Here is a 21,576-nt window from a genome sequence, read left to right as displayed (position 1 = left end):
GCTGTTCGCCAGTTCGCCAAACAGCGAACAATTTGGGGTGTTCGTGGCAAATTTGAAAGCCGCGGAACACCCTTTAAAAGTCTATGGGAGAAATCAAAAGTGCTAATTTTAAAGGTTTATATGCATGGTATTGGGGACCTGGGTCCTGCCCCAGGGGACATGGATCAATGCAAAAAATTTTTTAAAAACAGCCATTTTTTCAGGAGCAATGATTTTAATAATGCTTAAAGTGAAACAATAAAAGTGTAATATTCCTTTAAATTTCGTACCTGGTGGGTGTCTATAGTATGCCTGTAAAGGGGCGCATGTTTCCCGTGTTTAGAACAGTCTGACAGCAAAATGACAGGTCAAAGGAAAAAAAGTCATTTAAAACTACTCGCGACTCTGCCGGTCCGACAATACACATAAAAGTTCATTGATTAAAAACGGCATGGAAATTCCCCACAGAGGAACCCCGAACCCAATTTTTTTTAAAAATGGCGTGGGGGGTCCCCCTAAATTCTATACCAGGCCCTTCAGGTCTGGTATGGATATTAAGGGGAACCCCAGCCAAAATTTACAAAAAAAATGGCGTGGGGTCTCCCTCAAAATCTATACCAGACCCTTCAGGTCTGGTATGGATTTTAAGGGGAACCCCGTGCCAAATTTTTTTTTAAAAATGGCGTGGGGTCCCCCCAAAAATCCATACCAGACCCTTATCCGAGCACGCAACCTGGCAGGCCGCAGGAAAAGAGGAGGGGCGAGAGAGCGCCCCCCTCCTGAACCGTACCAGACCACATGCCCTCAACATTGGTAGGGTGCTTTGGGGTAGCCAAAGCTCCTTGTCCCCATGTTGATGGGGACAAGGGCCTCATCCCCGCAACCCTTGCCCGGTGGTTGTGGGGGTCTGCGGGCGGGGGGCTTATCGGAATCTGGAAGCCCCCTTTAACAAGGGGACCCCCAGATCCCGGCCCCCCCTGTGTGAAATGGTAAGGTACCCCTACCATTTCACAAAAAAACTGTCAAAAAATGTTAAAAATGACAAGAGACAGTTTGACAATTCCTTTATTTAAAGTCTTCTTCTTTTCCATCTTCTTTCTTCTATCTTCTTTCTTCGTTCGGTTTCTTCCTCCATCTTCTTCTTCCTCCAATCCTCTGCTTCTTGCTCCGGCGTTCTCTTCCGGTATCTTCCTCCGCGGCGTCTTCTTCCCTTCTTTGTTCTCGGGCCGCTCCGCATCCATGATAGGAGGCTCCCGCTGTGTGACGCTTCTCGTCTTCTGATGGTTCCTAAATAACGGAGGGCAGGGCCGTTTTTAAAACTTTTTTTTGCATTGATCCATGTCCCCTGGGGCAGGACCCAGGTCCCCAAACACTTTTTATGACAATAACTTGCATATATGCCTTTAAAATTAGCACTTTTGATTATTCATGTTCGAGTCCCATAGACTTTAACGGTGTTCGAACAAATTTTTTGTCTGTTCGCATGTTCTGGCGCGAACCGAACAGGGGGGTGTTCGGCACATCCCTACTGCTGACCTTTAATATTAGGACACTTACCTGTCCAGGGATCCAGTGATGTCCTCACCTGAGCTGATTCTTCAATTGGGTATGGGTCCAGGCGTCAGCATCTTAGCTAAGGGAAACCAGAAGTGAAACTTTCCAGCTTCACAGCCGGATTCCTACTGCTGTGCACAGGGTGCTCTTGTAAAGGGAAAAAGGGCATCAAAAGGTAAGGATAAGGGACATAAAAAGAAATATCTGTGTGCAATTTAAAGTGTAAGTTCACTTTTTCAGAATAAATGAAAAAGTGATCTAATACGCTACAGCCTCCCCACCCCCCTGTCCCCGCTCTATTTACCCCCAATGGATGATGAGCTGTCAGTTCCCACACAACCAGGGCACCATTCTGGGGATCTGAAATCTCGGCTTTTCTCCTCCTTCTTTCTGCAGGGCTTCCAGGACAGATCAGAGCGATTCTGATTGATCAGTTCCAGCACAAAGCATACATCCTAGAATCCCTGCAGAAAGAATGTGAAGAAAAGCAAATATTTCGATTTCCTGGACTGCTGCACTCATAGAGGGGTAGGGAGTGTGTAGGAAAGGCCACTGATAAGGGGGAACCCACTGGTTCTCCTTTACAGGGCCCTGGGCCAGCAGGAGGTCCCGGGCAACAGGGGGAATTGGATGTAGGCAGGGAGGGTGATCGTTGCGGTGATAGACAATTACAGGAACCGATCCCCTGTATGGCTCTTTCTGCAGCAGACCCCTGATATCCTCTGTCCCTTTATCTGTCTCAAAAATGAGACATCAGGGGTCTGTTTAGACACCTGATAATTCACCAACCCCCCCCCACACACACACACACACACACACACACACACACAATATTGTAAGAAAAAAAAAGTGTAACAAAAAAAAAATGTAAATATGTAAAAAATGATTTAAAAAAAATTAATTGCTTATTCGCATGGGTTCTCTGGCTTATACAGTGTAAATGAGCCCCAGTGTGGGCGAGTGGCCCTGAATGCACACTGTCTGTGTTTTGGGCCGTACATCTGCATCGTACAGCTGCTGCGTCCCCATAGCATAACATAGCCTGCCTAGACACAGCTCCAATTACATAAAAAAAAAAAAAAAAAAAAAAAAACACACACTGATCCACACTATATAGGCCACTGCACCCATGTGGATGAGCCCTAAGACCTCATTCACACATATAATGTCATTTATTAACTCAATACAGTTTTATCTTTTAGATTTAACAGGAATTTTAAAAGTTATGCTGTGTTTGTTTTCATTAATAATATTTTTAAAGAAAATATTGTTTTGATATTTTGGGGGGCCCTGTCAGGTAGGTGTACAGTGCCCTGGGATTTCTAACACCGGCCTTGCGTGTAGGATGTTAGTTCATGTTTTCATTTTTTTCTGAAAAGGTGAACTTAATCACTTAAAGAGGAACTGTAGTCTGCTTACATTATTTGTAGTAAAAAACATCTTTGCCATTCTGAAGCTTCCCTCCAACCACTTTGCATATTATTTTATATATACTGTGATTCTGTACTTGCCAAATATGCTGCAGAAATCTCCCTCCATTGAGTCTGGCTGCAACCATTTTAACTGTGGGTAGCTGAAGCTGCTGCCTGCTCACTTCCTGGATTTACACAGACACACAGAGGCACGCCTCCAGCTTTGCAACCCTGCAGCTCTCATTGGCCCTCTTATGACTCACCCCTCCTCCCTTACTGGCAAACTCTTAGGAGAGTGAGAGAGGGAGCTGTGCATGATGTCATAAGCCTAGGCTTTTTACCAGACAAGAAACAGAAAGTGGGGTGTATATATATATTTTTTAGCAAAAACCCTAGAGAATAAAATGGCGATTGTTGCAACTTTTTATGTCACACAGTATTTGCAAAGCAGTTTTTCAAACACAATGTTTTTGGAAAGAATACACTGAATTTTAATGCAAAGAAACAATATATATAGCCACATTTTTGGTAAGATATAAAAGATGATGTTACGCTGAGTAAATGTCAACATGTCATGCTTTAAAATTGCACGTTCTTGTGTAATGAGAAACAGAAAAGTTTGCCCGTGGGACTTTAAATGAAGTGTCCATGGTGATCCCATATAAATAGAGAGAATATAGAAATAACAAAATTTATTGAAATAAATCTCATCCAGTACAGGTCATGAGTATAGGTGACAATTACATAGGAACAGTAACATGATAAAATGGTCCTGAAACATAACCATCATGACATAACATCAAAGTATAAAAAGTACAGATATACATGTTACATCTCTAAACCGACGCGTTTTGCGAGCTCTCCTCGCTTCATCAGGGGCTGATGTGTATATCTGACATCTGTAATAACAAGTAAAACTGTATTGAAGTATAGCTTGTAATTAGACAACAACATGAAGCCTGAAGCTAGTAATCCGATACCTACTTGACGAGGCACTAGACCCCAAAGAGGGCGGCCCCAGGCAGGGGGCGGCGGAAATACATCTCCCCCGGGAGCTGAGGGGGAGGAGACCACGAAGTGGAGGTCCAGGATCAGGCATAGGGCAGGCATGGCGAAATGAAATGAAAAAGAATGGACCCGATTGTCACCCACAATGGTTACAGGGCTTGCTCACTGTAATAAAATATGACAAAAATATATGTATCTAAGATAATGGTAGTAACCATATCCAAAAGGGTTTACAGTAATAAGATTGAGTAAGGTGGGTGCAGGGTGTCCAGCAGAGCATGAAAATGAAAGTGAAAGCAGAGCAGAATACAGAAAAAAGTACAAAAGATGTGAGCCCAGGTGTTATCCATGAATCTAGCAGGGCTTGGTCTCTGTAATGAAATATATAGATGTATATGTATATATAAAAATGATGGATAGTATGATCTTTTAAGTAACCCAAAAGTCCTACATGGCATGTATGCCATGATAAGGTATACATAGTTGCCAACAGTCCCGATTTTCCCGGGACAATCCCGATTTTGGGACCCTCGTCCCGATTGGAGAGTGTCCCGAATCGGGATTTTCCATAAGGAAAATCGGGAATGTTGGTTTTTTTTTTTTTTTTTTTTTTTTTTGGAGCAGCGGGCTCCAGCAAAATGGCGGCCGGCGCTGCCGCTCTAGCTGCCTCTAGTGGAGAGGGGAAGGGGGCTCGATCCGTGCAGCCAATGAAGCGGCTTCTTTGGCTGCACGGCCCCTCCCCTCTCCACTGAAGCGAGCAGAAGACACGGCGCCGGCGCCGTGTCTTCCTGAAAGTTCCCCAGCCCCGTACTGCGCAAGCGCTGCGCCTGCGCAGTACAGGGGGTCCGCCATTGCCGAGGGGAACTTTCTCGGCAGAACACCGGCCGCTCCTCCACTGAGCGGGGGCCGGGCTGCATTGAGGGGGGGAGGCTGCACTAACTGAGGGGGGGCTGCAATAACTGAGGGGGGGCTGCACTAACTGAGGGGGGGGCTGCAGTGAGGGGGGCTGCACTAACTGAGGGAGGGCTGCAGTGAGGGGGGCTGCAATAACTGAGGGGGGGCTGCAATAACTGAGGGGGGGCTGCACTGAGGGGAGGCTGCACTGAGGGGGGCTGCACTAACTGAGGGGGGGGGGCTGCACTGAGGGGGGAGGCTGTACTAACTGGGGGGGGGGCTGCACTGAGGGGAGGCTGCACTAACTGGGGGGGCTGCACTGAGGGGGGGAGGCTGCACTAACTGAGTGGGGCTGCACTGAGGGTGGACTGCACTAACTGAAGGGGGGCTGCACTGAGGGGGGGGCTGCATTAACTGAGGGGGGGGCTGCATTAACTGAGGGGGGCTTCACTGAGGGGGGGCTGCACTGAGGGGGGGCTGCACTAACTGAGGGGGGGCTGCACTGGCGGGGGCACCTGATGCAAGGACAGACTCTGGCGGGGGCACCTGATGCAAGGACAGACTCTGGCGGGGGCACCTGATGCAAGGACAGACTCTGCTGGTGGCAGGCGACGTGGCTAGTGACACGCTCAGGGATCCCACTGATTCTGCATTATGGTGAGTTGAATGATTTAATTTTATATTACAATGTAATAATAGAAATAATGCGCTTCAATCATCCTGACACCATAACAACCATGGTGCCGGGATGATTGAAGCGTTAACACCAGGTGTTTGGAGTATCTTTATCTGCTGATTGTTAAACTTTCTAGAATACACATATTTCTATTGTTGTGTAGGACCTGGGGCTGCTGTCCCGTCATTCCCCTCTCCCCCTTTCCCTCCCCCATTCATCTCAGACTCTAACCATACCCTCTTGAGCCACGCCCACTTTCCGCGTAAGCCACGCCCACTTTCCGCGTAAGCCACGCCCAATTTTCGCCGCGGCGCGCTTTGCGCGCCGCAACTATTATTTTTTACTAGGTCACGCCTACAAACGAATGCCCCGCCTCCTAATTATTGATTGGCTCCGCCTACAGCAAAAAAAAGTGTCCCACATATTTTTTTTTCAATGTTGGCAACTATGAGGTATATGAATATATGTATTACGTAACTTGAATGATTCGTATCACAATGTAATGGAAGTATAAGGTATTGGGCTAAAGTACAGGAAGTATAAGAGCATCCTGCAGAGCATGGAGGGAGGGGGGGGGGGTGGATGTGAAAAAAAGGGAAGTATAGAAGAAAGAGTGGGAGGGAAAGGTGAAGGAGAAGGAAAAAAGGAAAAAAGAAAAAGGAAAGAAAAAAGAGGAATGAAAAAGGTAGCAAAGAAAAAAGGCAAGAAAGGCTGCAGAAAGTGAAGAAGAGGAGAGGATGCAGACAAACAAGAAGGTATAATGGTGAATAGACAGAAGTAGTTGTGAATAAAATGCAAGTGATAATACAGGGTGTGCCTATACAAATGGTAAGTACATTGGTGAGGTGACATGTAAAAAATATAGATATGATGGTAATGCCTACCGATATAATCTCTCGCCAGTGTGTAGAGGGAGCCAAATGAAAGGAAAACTGACCATGCCAAATCCCCCGCCTAAATATTCGGACGTCCGCCGGATGAGCCCCAGTGTGGGCGAGTGGCCCTGAATGCACACTGTCTGTGTTTTGGGCCGTACATCTGCATCGTACAGCTGCTGCGTCCCCATAGCATAACATAGCCTGCCTAGACACAGCTCCAATTACATAAAAAAAAAAAACACACACTGATCCACACTATATAGGCCACTGCACCCATGTGGATGAGCCCTAAGACCTCATTCACACATATAATGTCATTTATTAACTCAATACAGTTTTATCTTTTAGATTTAACAGGAATTTTAAAAGTTATGCTGTGTTTGTTTTCATTAATAATATTTTTAAAGAAAATATTGTTTTGATATTTTGGGGGGCCCTGTCAGGTAGGTGTACAGTGCCCTGGGATTTCTAACACCGGCCTTGCGTGTAGGATGTTAGTTCGTGTTTTCATTTTTTTCTGAAAAGGTGAACTTAATCACTTAAAGAGGAACTGTAGTCTGCTTACATTATTTGTAGTAAAAAACATCTTTGCCATTCTGAAGCTTCCCTCCAACCACTTTGCATATTATTTTATATATACTGTGATTCTGTACTTGCCAAATATGCTGCAGAAATCTCCCTCCATTGAGTCTGGCTGCAACCATTTTAACTGTGGGTAGCTGAAGCTGCTGCCTGCTCACTTCCTGGATTTACACAGACACACAGAGGCACGCCTCCAGCTTTGCAACCCTGCAGCTCTCATTGGCCCTCTTATGACTCACCCCTCCTCCCTTACTGGCAAACTCTTAGGAGAGTGAGAGAGGGAGCTGTGCATGATGTCATAAGCCTAGGCTTTTTACCAGACAAGAAACAGAAAGTGGGGTGTATATATATATTTTTTAGCAAAAACCCTAGAGAATAAAATGGCGATTGTTGCAACTTTTTATGTCACACAGTATTTGCAAAGCAGTTTTTCAAACACAATGTTTTTGGAAAGAATACACTGAATTTTAATGCAAAGAAACAATATATATAGCCACATTTTTGGTAAGATATAAAAGATGATGTTACGCTGAGTAAATGTCAACATGTCATGCTTTAAAATTGCACGTTCTTGTGTAATGACGAAAAACTACAATACTTAAAAATCTCCGTAGGCGACGCCTACATTTTTTTTACAGGTTAGAGTTAAAGGAGATCTAGCACTAGAATTATTGCTCTCGCTATAAGACCCCTTTCACACTGAGGCGTTTTTCAGTCGCTTTAACGCTAAAAAAAGCGCCTGTGAAGTGCCTGAAAGAAGCCTCAGCTGCAAACCCAGTGTGAAAGCCCGAGTGCTTTCACACTGGGGCGCTGCACTGGCAGGGCGTCAGAAAAAGTCCTGCAAGCAGCTTCTTTGCAGCGCATTAGGAGCGGTGAACTCACCGCTCCTAAAGCGCCCCTGCCCATTGAAAACAAATGGGCAGCGCTGCTATACCGCCGCTGCAGTGGCATTTTGCGAGCGGATTTAACCGCTTTTCGTCTGCTAGCTGGGGTTAAAACCGCCCCGCTAACGGCCGAATAGCACTGCTAAAACGATGGTAAAGCGGTGCTAAAAATAGCGCCGCTTTCCCACTGATGCCGAGACGGCTTAGTGTGAAAGGGCTCTTACTCTCACAGTGATAGCTCACATGTGTGGTGAGAGCACCCTTTACATATGCGTGCGTGACCTACGTATGCATTCAATTCTGTGCACTACATTTTTTATTTCTATTTTTTTACCCCATCCCTTTAATTTTTATTTTGATCACTTTCATTTATATCACAAGAAATGTAAACATCCCTTGTGATAGAAATAAGGGATGGCAGGTCCTCTTTATGAGAGAGATCTGGGGTCTATAAGACCCTTAATCACTCCTCTAATTTGAAAGCATCATTTAAAAAAGAAAAAAACATTGATCTTATGCTTTCACAAAAAAAATGTGTTTACATCTATCTGCCTTAGACCGGAGGTGATGTCATGAAGTCGCTCTGGTTCTCCTAGGTCATATAATTGAGGAGAGAATGTCTGGTCTCTCCTCTGTGGCCAGCCACACAAAGATCTGGATTGCTTCCCAGGCTCACCGGTGAGACCCATAAGCCCGAGAAACACCGGCGAGCAGAGGGGGGCAGTGTAGGCTGCAGTGGGGGAATCTCCAGCTGAAAAGTAAAAAATACCAGGGTTATGGCTGATATATACATAGTGCGGTCTTGAAGTGGTTAATGCTTAAATGCAAAGTTCATTGACAATCCCCCCAATCCTATGTGACACCTGACAGCTAACTATGAAATGCACATTGTGCTTCAAGAAAATCCCTCAATGCTTTCATTTTTCTCAGTCCTGGTCATTTCTCTGTCAATACACCATCAATACAAAATCACAGACTGCAGACAGAAAACAATGTTTGCACCATCCTGCAACTGTGGTGACAGCACTGAAAGAACAGGGGAGGAAAAAGGTACAAGATAATAGGTAATTCATACAAATGAAAAAGCTCAATTTTCATTTTGAGTAAAGGAAAGACTAACACAGAAATTGGGGAACAGATACGGTCTGTAGTGTAGTTGCTCAAGTTCCCCAGAACTGTTACCCTACTCTAAGGGAAATGCTTGTCTTTTTTTATTGTCTTAGGGTTCATGTAAGAAAGTGATTAGATTAATATACCATAGCAATGTGAGTAATGTTTCTTAGACCTTATTTCTATGTATATCTGGGGATGTCATGGTGACACATATCTTATCTTAACTTTATAAATGTGGCTATGTTAATATAGCTGCCACATGTACGTGCATATGTCAAAAAGGTTCCTTAAAACATTTTTTTTTTTTAGAATGGGTCAGGGGTTGGGAGGGAGAGAAGGTAGTGAGTTTACCATTGCCCATTGCCTGGAGATAAGCTTTAATAATTCCCTTTCACATCTGCTTTTACTAGACTTAAATTTGCTCCCACATCGGTCCAATTTTGGTCATAGGTGAAACAGGGCAAAGGACTCAGGGCTATTAAGGGACAACTTCCCTTATACCCATTAATATTGGGCATTTATTTCACTTTGGAAGACAAAGAGAGCAACAAATTAGTAGATTGAAGGTCAGTATAAGCTATTGGCAATTAATGTACAGAAATATCTAACCCTAAATTTATAAAACTTAGTTTGTTAAGGTGGCAGTAAGCCACCACAAACAATAAAATAAAAAATAAATCGGGCCCCTGCAGGTTTAAGTCATATTGTACTAATATGTACTGCATACTAGCAAATTATGACAGACTTACCTGCACAGCGCTGTCACGACTTTCCGGTGCTTCGATCTTCACCCAGTCTTCCTTCCCAGTTCACAGGCTCCGGCTGTATGAATGGCCGGGGCCACAATGATGTCATGATGCATGGGTGTGCCATCCCTTCAGTGCACACGCACTGGTGATGTCACCGACTACATCCTATGTGAATATCTCCTAAACAGTGCAAGTTTAGGAGATAGTCACTGTACCTACAGGCAAGCTTTATTATAGGCTTACTGTACCTGTAGGTACAAGTTTAAAAGTGGACTTTACTTCCACTTTAAATCACTGGTATCATAAGCAATTCCCATGTCTATGCAATTGGCCATGTCTGTACAGATGCAATCTCCAACAGGATATTGACCCCTGCAATCTGCATTAATACTGATCTCTGAACTCTGCATTAGATATTGACCACTGAAGTCTGCATTACTTATTCCTGATCCCGTAACTCTGCATTGCAAACTACAGACGTCTGCACTCTGTTACTGTACTTACTTAAATTAGCACTTATTACTTACTGTTTTTTTTTTTACTTACTGTGTTACTTATTTCTGACCCCAGCATCCCATGTTGCTTACTCCTGACTCCTGCTCTCAGTTTCACTTACTACTGACCTCCAAAATCTACATTACTTACTACTTACAGTACCTCTTCATTACAAACGACTGACTTCTGCACTTTGCTTTACTTACTCCAGACCCCGGTATTTTGTGTAACTTACTACTAACGGCACCGCGGCACCGAAAGGGAGATCACCTCTCCCTCTAGGCAATCATCTGGGACATGTCACAGGTCCCAGATGATTGCCGGCCAGTCACGGCACGCGGCGTGGCTCGTGCATGCGCAGTGGGTGCCTGGCTGTGAAGCCACAGCCGGGCTCCCACAGTTACAATGCTGACACTGCAGAGAGGAGGGACGGACGAGCGGGGCTTCGTTCCCCCCACATCGCTGGACCGTGGGACAGGTATAAGTGTCTGATTATTAAAAGTCAGCAGCTACACTTTTTGTAGCTGCTGACTTTTATTTTATTTTTTTTTTTAAGCAGAATTGCGCTTTAAGTCCTCTTCTGGGCTTGCAGAAAGTAAACAACAGTCATACAACAAAGGGTGTCAACTGTGACTATGTGAACCTTTCAGTGTCACCTATAGACCACTGAAGATCGCTGCAGACCGTCATCATCGCTACTAGAAAAGTCTAATAATTTCTCATAAACACCCTGCACAGTCATAAAGAAAAGCCCGGAGCAAAGCAAATGAAATGACATAGGCGGAGGGCTTACATGACTGGGGAAACAGGGTAATAGTATCAGGAGAGGGAGTGTATCAGGTTGGTGCTGGGGGGAGGGGTTGGAGAGGAGATAAAAGGGAGGCCCCTCCCTATGAGTCATCACAGTTTAGGGAAAAGTTCAGCAGAAGCATGTCAGAGGTGGAGCAGCTCTTGGCCCAGCTCAGGGAGGAAGCAGCGTTTCAGGGTATCTGGTTGGCTGCAGGACACTTTGGGGCTTATTCTAACACGAACAGCAGCAGGTGACATTACAGGGGGGAGGTAGGGCAATCGGGCGTGTAGGCCCAGGCCGCTGGAGCGATTTTCTCACCGGACCGTCACTCTAGGCCACAGCGTCAGTCGGGGGGTACCCTGTCAGGGACTCCCGACGGGACCCCCGGCCTAGTGGGCAACAGCGCGGGATGGGGGGAGTCCTGTGCGGTCTCCCCTCCAGCACAGGAGGTCACCAGGAGGACAGTCTGGGAGCTCCGGGGCGGCATTGCGGCCTACTAGGCGGTGGAAACAGGAGGGCACAGGCCCCCTAGCGCTACGTCAGTCGGCCTGAGGCCTACCATTGAGGAACAAAGCAGAAGGGGTTCCCGGGCTATCTTATGCACCGCCAAGGGACCTTAGGAGGAGCAGTGGGGGACAGCCGGGGAGGACTTCCAGGCAAGCGGAGGCCAGCAGGACTGAGGCCCCACACACTGGTCCTGGTAAGGCCGTCCAGAAGCCGGTGAGCGGGTACGCAATGCGGGGGGGTTCGGAGGTCAGCGGAACCATCGGCAGCTGGTGCTGTTATGCCTGGCGGGCTCTCATCAGAAGAGGAAGAGGGGTCTGGACAGAGGTCGGCAGGAGAACTGGGAGTCGGAAGAAGAGGCTGCTCCCCCCTCCAGCAGTGCAGTGCAACATCGTTGGAAAGCAGATGGTCGGCTGATGGGGCAACTCCTGTGCAGCCCGGTAAGTCACCTTTACACTTATATCATGAGGGATTGTCTGTTAGCATAGGGCAAGAGGGCAGGACAGATGGGTCCGGCGGGAAGGACGGCGGTGGCTGAGGCAGCTGGGGGGGGGCTGCGGGGTTACTGGGTTTTCTTGATGGGACATAGGAATTGATGCAAAAGTTGGGGCATGCGGCTAGAGCCCCCGCTGGGCCGGTGTCAGCCTGGGTCCCACCAGCAAAAGTAGTCGGCCAAGCCATTTTGCTGGGGGGTGCGGTAGCTCCGGTAGTTCCGGCCTTGACAACATGCCCGTCACAGGTAACACAGGTGGGGTTACGCAGGGGACGACCAAGGTGGTGGTGGCGGGGGAAGCTGCGGGCAGACAGGAAGTCATCAGACTAGCTGGTTCTGCAAAATGCGAGGTCTATGTTTACTATGAGGGGCCATTGGGTGCGCACTTGAAGCCTGAAGTATGAGAAAAGATGTGGTAGGGGGAGTATGCGGAGATTTTTTCCCTGCTGCAGTTAGCAAAAATTTAACCTGGATAGGGTTAAACCGGATCATTCAAAGGAGGACGGAGAGTAGAGGGGATACCGGTTGATCCCGACGACATTTGCCAACTGGCTACAGGAGTTTTACCATCAGTGCAAGGGTGAGTGGGGAAAAAGAACCCCGAATACTGTTCGGCACTCTTATGTTACTAGGATTTGATAGGGGAGGCGGATAAAGCTTATGGGGGCACGGAGTGGCTGAGGTATGTTGAGCATTTTCATCAGTGGAGAGTTATCTGGCCGGCGTTGAGATGGGACCATAAGGACATCAGCCTGTGACTGTGCTTGAGGACGGCTGCGTGGGCTCCGCACCAGTTAATTTTCAGGGGAGGCCGGTGGACTTTCGGCTCAGGGACAGGCGGCCGGCAACAAAAAAGGGGTATGCTGGCAGTACAATGCTAGGACCTGCACGTTCAGAGGGATGTGCCGGTACAAGCACTAGTGTTCAGGGGTGGATGGTCTCATCAGTCGTCCAGAGGTTGCAAGCAAGGAATAGGTCGTGCTGGAGAGGCTGGACACAAGAGGGAGGACCACAGTGATGGTGAAAAGGATGTGGCCGTTTTCTCGGTAGGTATCCGGATTGGAAAGTGGCTCAGTTGCGGGATTCAGGTTTCACAGCTGGCGTTAGGATTCCATGTATTTTAGAGGTGATTCCACGGTGTCTTGCACTTTGTGATCGGCCATGCGACAGCCAGATGTAGTTTCTGAGGAACTTAGTAGGGAAGTTGCATGGGGTCGCATGGAGGGCCCCTTTCCGTCTGCACTGTTTCGCTGATTTGGTAGTTTCCTCTTTGGAGTAGTGCCAAAGTAGGAGCCCAACAAATTTAGGTTGATTCACCACTTTCTTTTCCAAAAGGGGGTCGGTTAGTGATGCCATTGACCAGGAGACATGTTCGGTGAGTAGTACATCGTTCGCTGCTACGGTGGGTTGGGTGCGTCATTACAGCAAGGGGGCAATGATGGCGAAGGTGGAGGTGGAATCAGTTTTTCGGCTACCCCCAGTTCACCCGGATAGCTTCCGGTTGCTGGGGGTGTCATTGGAATGAGTAATTTTGCGTCGTCCAATGCCCACCGATGTGTTGCTATGTATTCCTGTGCACTGTTTGAGCAATTTAGCTCAGTTGTGGGAGGGGTGGTAAGGGATGTGTCGGGCGGGAATTCGATCATCCATTACCTGTACGATTTCATTTGCATGGTACCAGCTTCTTCCAGAATCTGCGCGGGGCTCCTGGCTACGTGGGAACACAGAGCGGACCGGTTTGGAATTCCGGTGGCACCTGAGAAGACGGGGGGGCCTAGCACGGTCATCACGTTCCTGGGCGTTGTCTTGGACTCGGGTGCAATGGAACGCAGGTTGTCGGTAGATAAGCTGGGAATTTAAAAGGGGATATTGCAGGTGTGATTGGTTTAAGCGTGGTCATCACGTTCCTGGGCGTTGTCTTGGACTCGGGTGCAATGGAACGCAGGTTGACGGTAGATAAGCTGGCGAATTTAAAAGGAGAAATTGCAGGTGTGATTAGTTTACGCAAAGTCAGCTGCGAGTACTGCAATCGTTCGGGGGTAAGCGGAATTTGGCATGTCACATTCGGCCAATGGGGGCGGGTTTTTCTATCATTGGTTTTTGGCAAGTACAGCCGGGATCAGGTCTCCCACGAGCATTGTGCGCTTGGTTAAAGCGCACAGGGAGAACTTGAGGGTATGGCATACCTTTTTTGTTTGGGAATCCTTTCACGGACGGGCTCTATGGATTTTAGGGCCCGTTAGCAATTTTGACATTTGAAATTATTACAGATACTGTTGGCTCTACGGGTTTTGGGGTTTTTTATTCCAGGGTCAGTGGAGTGCTGGACCATGGCCGTGGTCATGGCTTGAAGCGGGAGTTAGGAAGAATTTAGTGTTGCTGGAATTGTTTCTGGTGGGGCTGGCGGTGAAATTGTGGGGTGCTTCGTTCAGGGATCTGAAGGGGATGGAAGGAAGGGCTGGCGTTCGTTCAAAAGGCTGGTGAAGGGTCAGCTGGCCTGGCAGTTCGTTTACTGGTGTTGTATTTCAGGTGAGGCATAGGGAAGAGGGTGTGTCCACTCCTGCTGTGAATATGAAGTTAGCTGGTTTAGCTTTCCTATTCAAATTGCAAGGTCAACCTGATTTCACACAAGATTTTGGGGTGAGACGGGCGATTAAGAGTTACCGGCGATCGGTGGCCCGCAGGGATGCCAGGAGACCAGTAACCTTTGTCATGATGCGGGGTATGGTAGCATATTTGGGGGAGTGTGTTGATCTGAATACCAGGCCATCTTGTTCAAGGTGGCCCTTTTTGTTAGCGTTCTTTGGGGTGTTTCGGATAGAGGAGTTGGTCAGTCCTTAAAAAGGTTCGTGGGGGAATTGGGGGTCACGAGGTTATATGTGGAGATGACGGGTTGGCTTTATTTTTGCGTAGATCGAAGACCGATCAAATGGGTAAAAGGGAGGTCAGTACAGGTGCTCCAGTGCCAGGATCACTGCTGTGCCTCATGTAGATGGATCTACTGTATCGCGCTTTCATATTGTTGATGATTTTTTGTAAGAAAATGTTTACGGGCATTGGGGTGGGTAGAGAAGGAGTTTTCCTCTCATTCATTTTGGATAGGGGCTGCTACGGAGGCAGCCAGAAGTGGACTGGATGTGGATTCGGTAAAAGCGTATTGGGTGGTGGGAATCAAGGAGGTCCCAGACAGCAGTTCGGCCTCAACTTGTGGTTGGGTTGTGAAGTATTAGGGTGGGGAGGAGTTTGATGTTAGGCCCTGCGTGGTATGGAATACTATTTGGTCATGGTGTTGGGTTTGCTCTCTTATAATTTCAGAATCGGTGGCAGGAATGGTCTGGATAATGGGTCATTCCTAGGTGTTCTGGGGGGCCAGGAGGGGTGATGTTGGGTAAGAAGGCAGGCATATGGGTTTGTATAGATGGTAGGCTGTATTCGTGGTTGGGAGTCCCTGGGATGTTATGGGGTAGGATTGTTACTGAAGTGCATCGGTATGCAAAAAAGGGACAGGCTGCCCGACGTTTTTGCACGTGGGCGGCAACGGTTTCGGGGTGAGGTCCATGTTGGACATTACGTGGGACATCAAATTCGATGTGCGGCGGTTATTGAGGGATTTTCCTGGCATGGTCATTGTTTTGGTCGGACATGGTGGCTCGTACAACATGGCGGATGGCCAGGTCGGTGGAAAGGGTTAGTAGGGCCAGGAGAAAGATTAATAGGGATGTGAGCAAGTTCATGGTTAGGCATGGGGGATTGGCTATTAGGCATGTGGAATTGGAGTTTGAGAAAGGGAGATACCTGAGGGCAGATGGGGTGTATTTGCATGAGGTGGGTATTGACATGTGGGTGTTCGGATTACAAGAGGGTATTCAGAGAGCACTTCGGGTGTGGAGGGGCACCCATAGGTAAGGTGTTTCCTTTGGGTGCTGTGGCGGGTGTTGGTCTTTGCAGGGGAAGGAAGATATTTCAGAAGGAAGAGTTCAGGAACTATCGTTGCTATGGGTCCTGATGGTGGTTTCCAGCTAATGGAGATTAGCTGGAAAGTGTTAATGGGGGCACTGCGGTTAGTGGTTGTCTCTGAGCCAGCATGTCGGCTTGAGGCCTATTAATACACTTGGAGAGGTACCGCAGTGCAGTATTGTTTTTCCACAGATGGTTATGAAGTTCCTGCAAAGACCAACGCTAGGAGATTGATGGGTTGATTAACAGATGTTTCAATGTTTTATGTTAATTGGAATATATATATTTGTTTAAATAAATTAGGCTGCTACGGCCTTGTTAACTCCAACCTTGGTGTGGTCTCAATTAATACGGTAAGGTTAAGAGGTTGGGGTATATAAGTGGTGGTAGAGTTACCTCTGTTATACAACAGTCAAGAAAAGCCCGGAGCAAAGCAAATGAAATGACATAGGCGGAGGGCTTACATGACTGGGGAAACAGGGTAATAGTATCAGGAGAGGGAGTGTATCAGGTTGGTGCTGGGGGGAGGGGTTGGAGAGGAGATAAAAGGGAGGCCCCTCCCTATGAGTCATCACAGTTTAGGGAAAAGTTCCCGCCCACCCTCCCTTTGGTTTCATTGTTTTTGGCTGTTTTGTATTTCTTGCTTTTCATTTCGGACAGGTTCGTTGAATCCTGCAATGTCGTGGCAGTGGCGGGTGTTGGTCTTTGCAGGGGAAGGAAGATATTTCAGAAGGAAGAGTTCAGGAACTATCGTTGCTATGGGTCCTGATGGTGGTTTCCAGCTAATGGAGATTAGCTGGAAAGTGTTAATGGGGGCACTGCGGTTAGTGGTTGTCTCTGAGCCAGCATGTCGGCTTGAGGCCTATTAATACACTTGGAGAGGTACCGCAGTGCAGTATTGTTTTTCCACAGATGGTTATGAAGTTCCTGCAAAGACCAACGCTAGGAGATTGATGGGTTGATTAACAGATGTTTCAATGTTTTATGTTAATTGGAATATATATATTTGTTTAAATAAATTAGGCTGCTACGGCCTTGTTAACTCCAACCTTGGTGTGGTCTCAATTAATACGGTAAGGTTAAGAGGTTGGGGTATATAAGTGGTGGTAGAGTTACCTCTGTTATACAACAGTCATGAAACAAGCTATGTGATAGTAATTACTCATGAAAATGTCACTGTCCTGCTCTGAAATGTCATAGTTATGTGAAGAAATGTAGAGATAGACAGTCTAATAGGGCGTACACACGGTCGGACTTTTTTTGGACATTCCGACAACAAAATCCTAGGATTTTTTCTGACGGATGTTGGCTCAAACTTGTCTTGCATACACACGGTCACACAAAGTTGTCGGAAAATCCGATCATTCTGAACGCGGTGACGTAAAACACGTACGTCGGGACTATAAACGGGGCAGTGGCCAATAGCTTTCATCTCTTTATTTATTCTGAGCATGCGTGGCACTTTGTCCGTCGGATTTGTGTACACACGATCTGAATTTCCGACAACGGATTTTGTTGTCGGAAAATTTTATCTCCTGCTCTCCAACTTTGTGTGTCGGAAAATCCGATGGAAAATGTCTGATGGAGCCCACACACGGTCAGAATTTCCGACAACACGCTCCGATCGGACATTTTCCATCGGAAAATCCGACCGTGTGTACGGGGCATTAGTCTGAAGTAGGGATGAGCTTCGTGTTCGAGTCGAACCCATGTTCGACTCGAACATCGGCTGTTCGATCGTTCGCCGAATTGCGAACGTTATGGGCCGTTCGCGCTAAATTCGTGTAGCGCGTCACGGCCCATAATTCACTGCGGCATCGCAGTGCATTGCTGGCTGATGATTGGCCAAGCATGCACTATGACCCGCATGCTTGGCCAATCACAGCGCCGTCAGTAGAGAGAGCTGTAATTGGCCAAAGCCAGGGTGGCTTTGGCCAATTATGGCTCAGGGGATTTAGTACACACCCCACACTATATAAGGCCGCCTGCACGGCGGCCCTGTGTAGTGTGTGTTCCGGTGTGCTGAGCGATAGAGAGAGAGAGAGACAGTGTCATTTGATTTGAGTTAGATAGATTAGGCAGAACAGTCAGTCAGTTAGCTGCACTTACAGTGTATTGTGTATATATATGCATCCCAGGTGTTGCATATATATATATACACTGTATTCAGTTTAGCTAGATCCGTTCCTGTTATCTTCTATCTAGACTATTTACATTTAATGCAGTGCGTCCTGCTCACAGTGTTCAGCTAGATCCGTTCCTGCTATTTACATTTAGTGCAGTGCGTCCTGCTAACAGTGTTCAGCTAGATCCGTTCCTGTTATCTTCTAGACTATTTACATTTAGTGCAGTGCGTCCTGCTCACAGTGTTCAGCTAGATCCGTTCCTGCAATTTACATTTAGTGCAGTGCGTCCTGCTCACAGTGTTCAGCTAGATCCGTTCCTGCTATTTACATTTAGTGCAGTGCGTCCTGCTCACAGTGTTCAGCTAGATCCGTTCCTGCTATTTACATTTAGTGCAGTGCGTCCTGCTCACAGTGTTCAGCTAGATCCGTTCCTGCTATTTACATTTAGTGCAGTGCGTCCTGCTCACAGTGTTCAGCTAGATCCGTTCCTGCTATTTACATTTAGTGCAGTGCGTCCTGCTCACAGTGTTCAGCTAGATCCGTTCCTGCTATTTACATTTAGTGCAGTGCGTCCTGCTCACAGTGTTCAGCTAGATCCGTTCCTGCTATTTACATTTAGTGCAGTGCGTCCTGCTCACAGTGTTCAGCTAGATCCGTTCCTGCTATTTACATTTAGTGCAGTGCGTCCTGCGCACAGTGTTCAGCTAGAGCCGTTCCTGCTATTTACATTTAGTGCAGTGCGTCCTGCTCACAGTGTTCAGCTAGATCCGTTCCTGTTATCTTCTAGACTATTTACATTTAGTGCAGTGCGTCCTGCTCACAGTGTTCAGCTAGATCCGTTCCTGCTATTTACATTTAGTGCAGTGCGTCCTGCTCACAGTGTTCAGCTAGATCCGTTCCTGTTAAATTCCTACTGACAGGCAGGCTTGTCTGGTTACAGTATATAAAGCTACCTGAAGAAAATTACAGGTGTTCTATTTGATCCTATTAGTACCACGGTCAGGCAGCTAGACTATTTACATTTAGTACAGTGCGTCCTGCTCACAGTGTTCAGCTAGATCCGTTCCTGTTATCTTCCTACTGACAGGCAGGCTTGTCTGGTTACAGTATATAAAGCTACCTGAAGAAAATTACAGGTGTTCTATTTGATCCTATTAGTACCACGGTCAGGCAGCTAGACTATTTACATTTAGTACAGTGCGTCCTGCTCACAGTGTACAGCTAGATCCGTTCCTGTTATCTTCCTACTGACAGGCAGGCTTGTCTGGTTACAGTATATAAAGCTACCTGAAGAAAATTACAGGTGTTCTATTTGATCCTATTAGTACCACGGTCAGGCAGCTAGACTATTTACATTTAGTACAGTGCGTCCTGCTCACAGTGTTCAGCTAGATCCGTTCCTGTTATCTTCCTACTGACAGGCAGGCTTGTCTGGTTACAGTATATAAAGCTACTTGAAGAAAATTACAGGTGTTCTATCCCAGCTTAGTGCAGCTACAGGCCATTAGTATGTCTGGAAGGCCAAGAAGGAGAGGCAGACAGTCACAAGCCAATAAGAGAGGGCAAGCAGGCTCTGTGTCTAGTGCTGGTCGTGGAGACGGTGCATCCTCATCAGCACGTGGCCATGGGACACGCTTGGCCTTTTTTTCGGCAGCTGGCCGTGTTGAGCCGCAACATGCGGAAGACTTGGTCGAGTGGATGACCAAGCCGTCCTCATCCTCCTCATCCTCTCTCACCCATGCCCAGGGTGCTTTGTCTGGCAAAGCAGCGGCCTCTTCCCTCAGCTCAATGTCATCAGTGACTCCTTCCCTAGCTCCACCATGTCCTCATGAGGATTCCCTCGAACTGTTTGACCACAGTGTTGGGTACATGCTCCAGGAGGATGCCCAGCGTTTGGAAGGCTCTGATGACGATACTGAGCTCGATGAAGGCAGTAACATGAGCGCGGACAGAGGGGGTGCCCAAGAAGGACAGCAATCTGGCAGTCATGCTCCCCCTGCTGCAGCATACTGCCAGGTTTGCTCCAGTGATGAGGAGGGAGGGGATGATGAGGTCACTGACTCAACGTGGGTGCCTGATAGGAGAGAGGAGGAGGAGGAGGAGGAGGAGGCGGCAGCACATCACCAACGAGGCAGGATGCCCTCCAGGGGCCAGCCTAAGGGCAGCACATTGACTGCATCACACCCCAAAGCTCCACATGTGCAGGGCGCTGCAGTCTCTGCGCATTATTCAAAAAGTTCTTTGGTGTGGGCCTTTTTTGAGACGAGTGCATCAGATCGCACCGCTGCTATTTGCAACATATGTCTCAAGCGTATCTCGCGTGGCCAAAACATCTCCCGCTTGGGTACCACATGCTTGACCAGACATATGTTGACCTGCCATGCAGTTCGTTGGCAAGCGTATCTAAAAGACCCACACCAAAGAACAAAGAGGATCTCTCCTTGCTCCTCATCAGCTGAGATTTCCAACCCCACTAGACCTTCAGTCCTCTCTGAGACCTGCAGTGAGAGGAATGAAGGTGTAGAATTAGGTGTGTCACAGCCAAGTACTTGTGGGCAATCTGCTTTTGGTACACCGACGTCAGATTGTACCAGGCAAATTTCCCTGCCCCAGCTGCTGCACCGCCGAAAGAAGTTTGCTCCCAGCCATCCACATGCCCAGCGGTTGAATGCTAGCTTGGCAAAATTGCTAGCACTTCAACTGCTGCCTTTTCAGTTGGTAGACTCTGCCCCCTTCCGTGAGTTTGTGGAATGTGCGGTTCCTCAGTGGCAGGTACCCAAACGCCACTTTTTCTCACGGAAGGCGATTCCGGCTCTCTACCGGCATGTGGAAGGCAATGTCCATGCCTCGCTGGACAGGGCGGTCAGCGGTAAGGTGCATATTACCGCTGACTCATGGTCCAGCAGGCATGGACAGGGACGTTACCTAAGTTTCACGGCGCATTGGGTGACTCTGCTGGCAGCTGGGAAGGATGCAGGACAAGGTGCAGTAGTGTTGGAGGTTGTTCCGCCACCACGCCTCCAAAATGCTGATTGTGACACACCTCTCTCCTCCACCCCCTCCTCTTCTTCTTCCTCCATGGCCTCTTCCTCGGAACCAGCGGTGCTCCGTAGGCGTTCAAGGGGCTACGCAAGTACGCAGGCCAAAAGATGCCATGCGGTGCTTGAGCTGGTGTGCTTGGGGGACAGGAGCCACACTGGGGCAGAGGTTCTGTCAGCTCTGCAGGGGCAGGTTCAGAGGTGGTTGACGCCACGCCAACTTAAGGCAGGAATGGTGGTTTGCGACAATGGCACCAACCTCCTCTCTGCCCTCCGACAGGGACAAATGACCCATGTGCCCTGTTTGGCTCACGTCCTTAACTTGGTGGTGCAGCGGTTCTTGGGCAGGTACCCGGGCTTACAGGATGTCCTGAGGCAGGCCAGGAAAGTCTGTGTGCATTTCCGCCGGTCATATAATGCCAGTGCTCGGCTGACGGACCTCCA

General features: G+C 47.8%; 1 protein-coding gene and 1 long non-coding RNA gene across 4 annotated transcripts in view; both read left to right on the top strand.

Annotated features, from left to right (window-relative positions):
- Positions 1-21,576, top strand: part of LOC141132642 (uncharacterized) — a 155,028-nt gene that overhangs the window by 51,855 nt on the left and 81,597 nt on the right. The gene's annotated exons all lie outside the window — the stretch shown is intronic.
- Positions 1,757-6,287, top strand: LOC141132646 (uncharacterized). The gene is made up of 2 exons (XR_012242940.1): positions 1,757-4,426; positions 5,976-6,287. It is a non-coding gene; the product is annotated as an uncharacterized lncRNA (long non-coding RNA).

Source organism: Aquarana catesbeiana, linkage group LG03 (assembly GCF_042186555.1).
Source record: "Aquarana catesbeiana isolate 2022-GZ linkage group LG03, ASM4218655v1, whole genome shotgun sequence".
Taxonomy (NCBI): Eukaryota; Metazoa; Chordata; class Amphibia; order Anura; family Ranidae; genus Aquarana; species Aquarana catesbeiana.
This window is presented reverse-complemented; position numbering and strand designations above follow the sequence as displayed.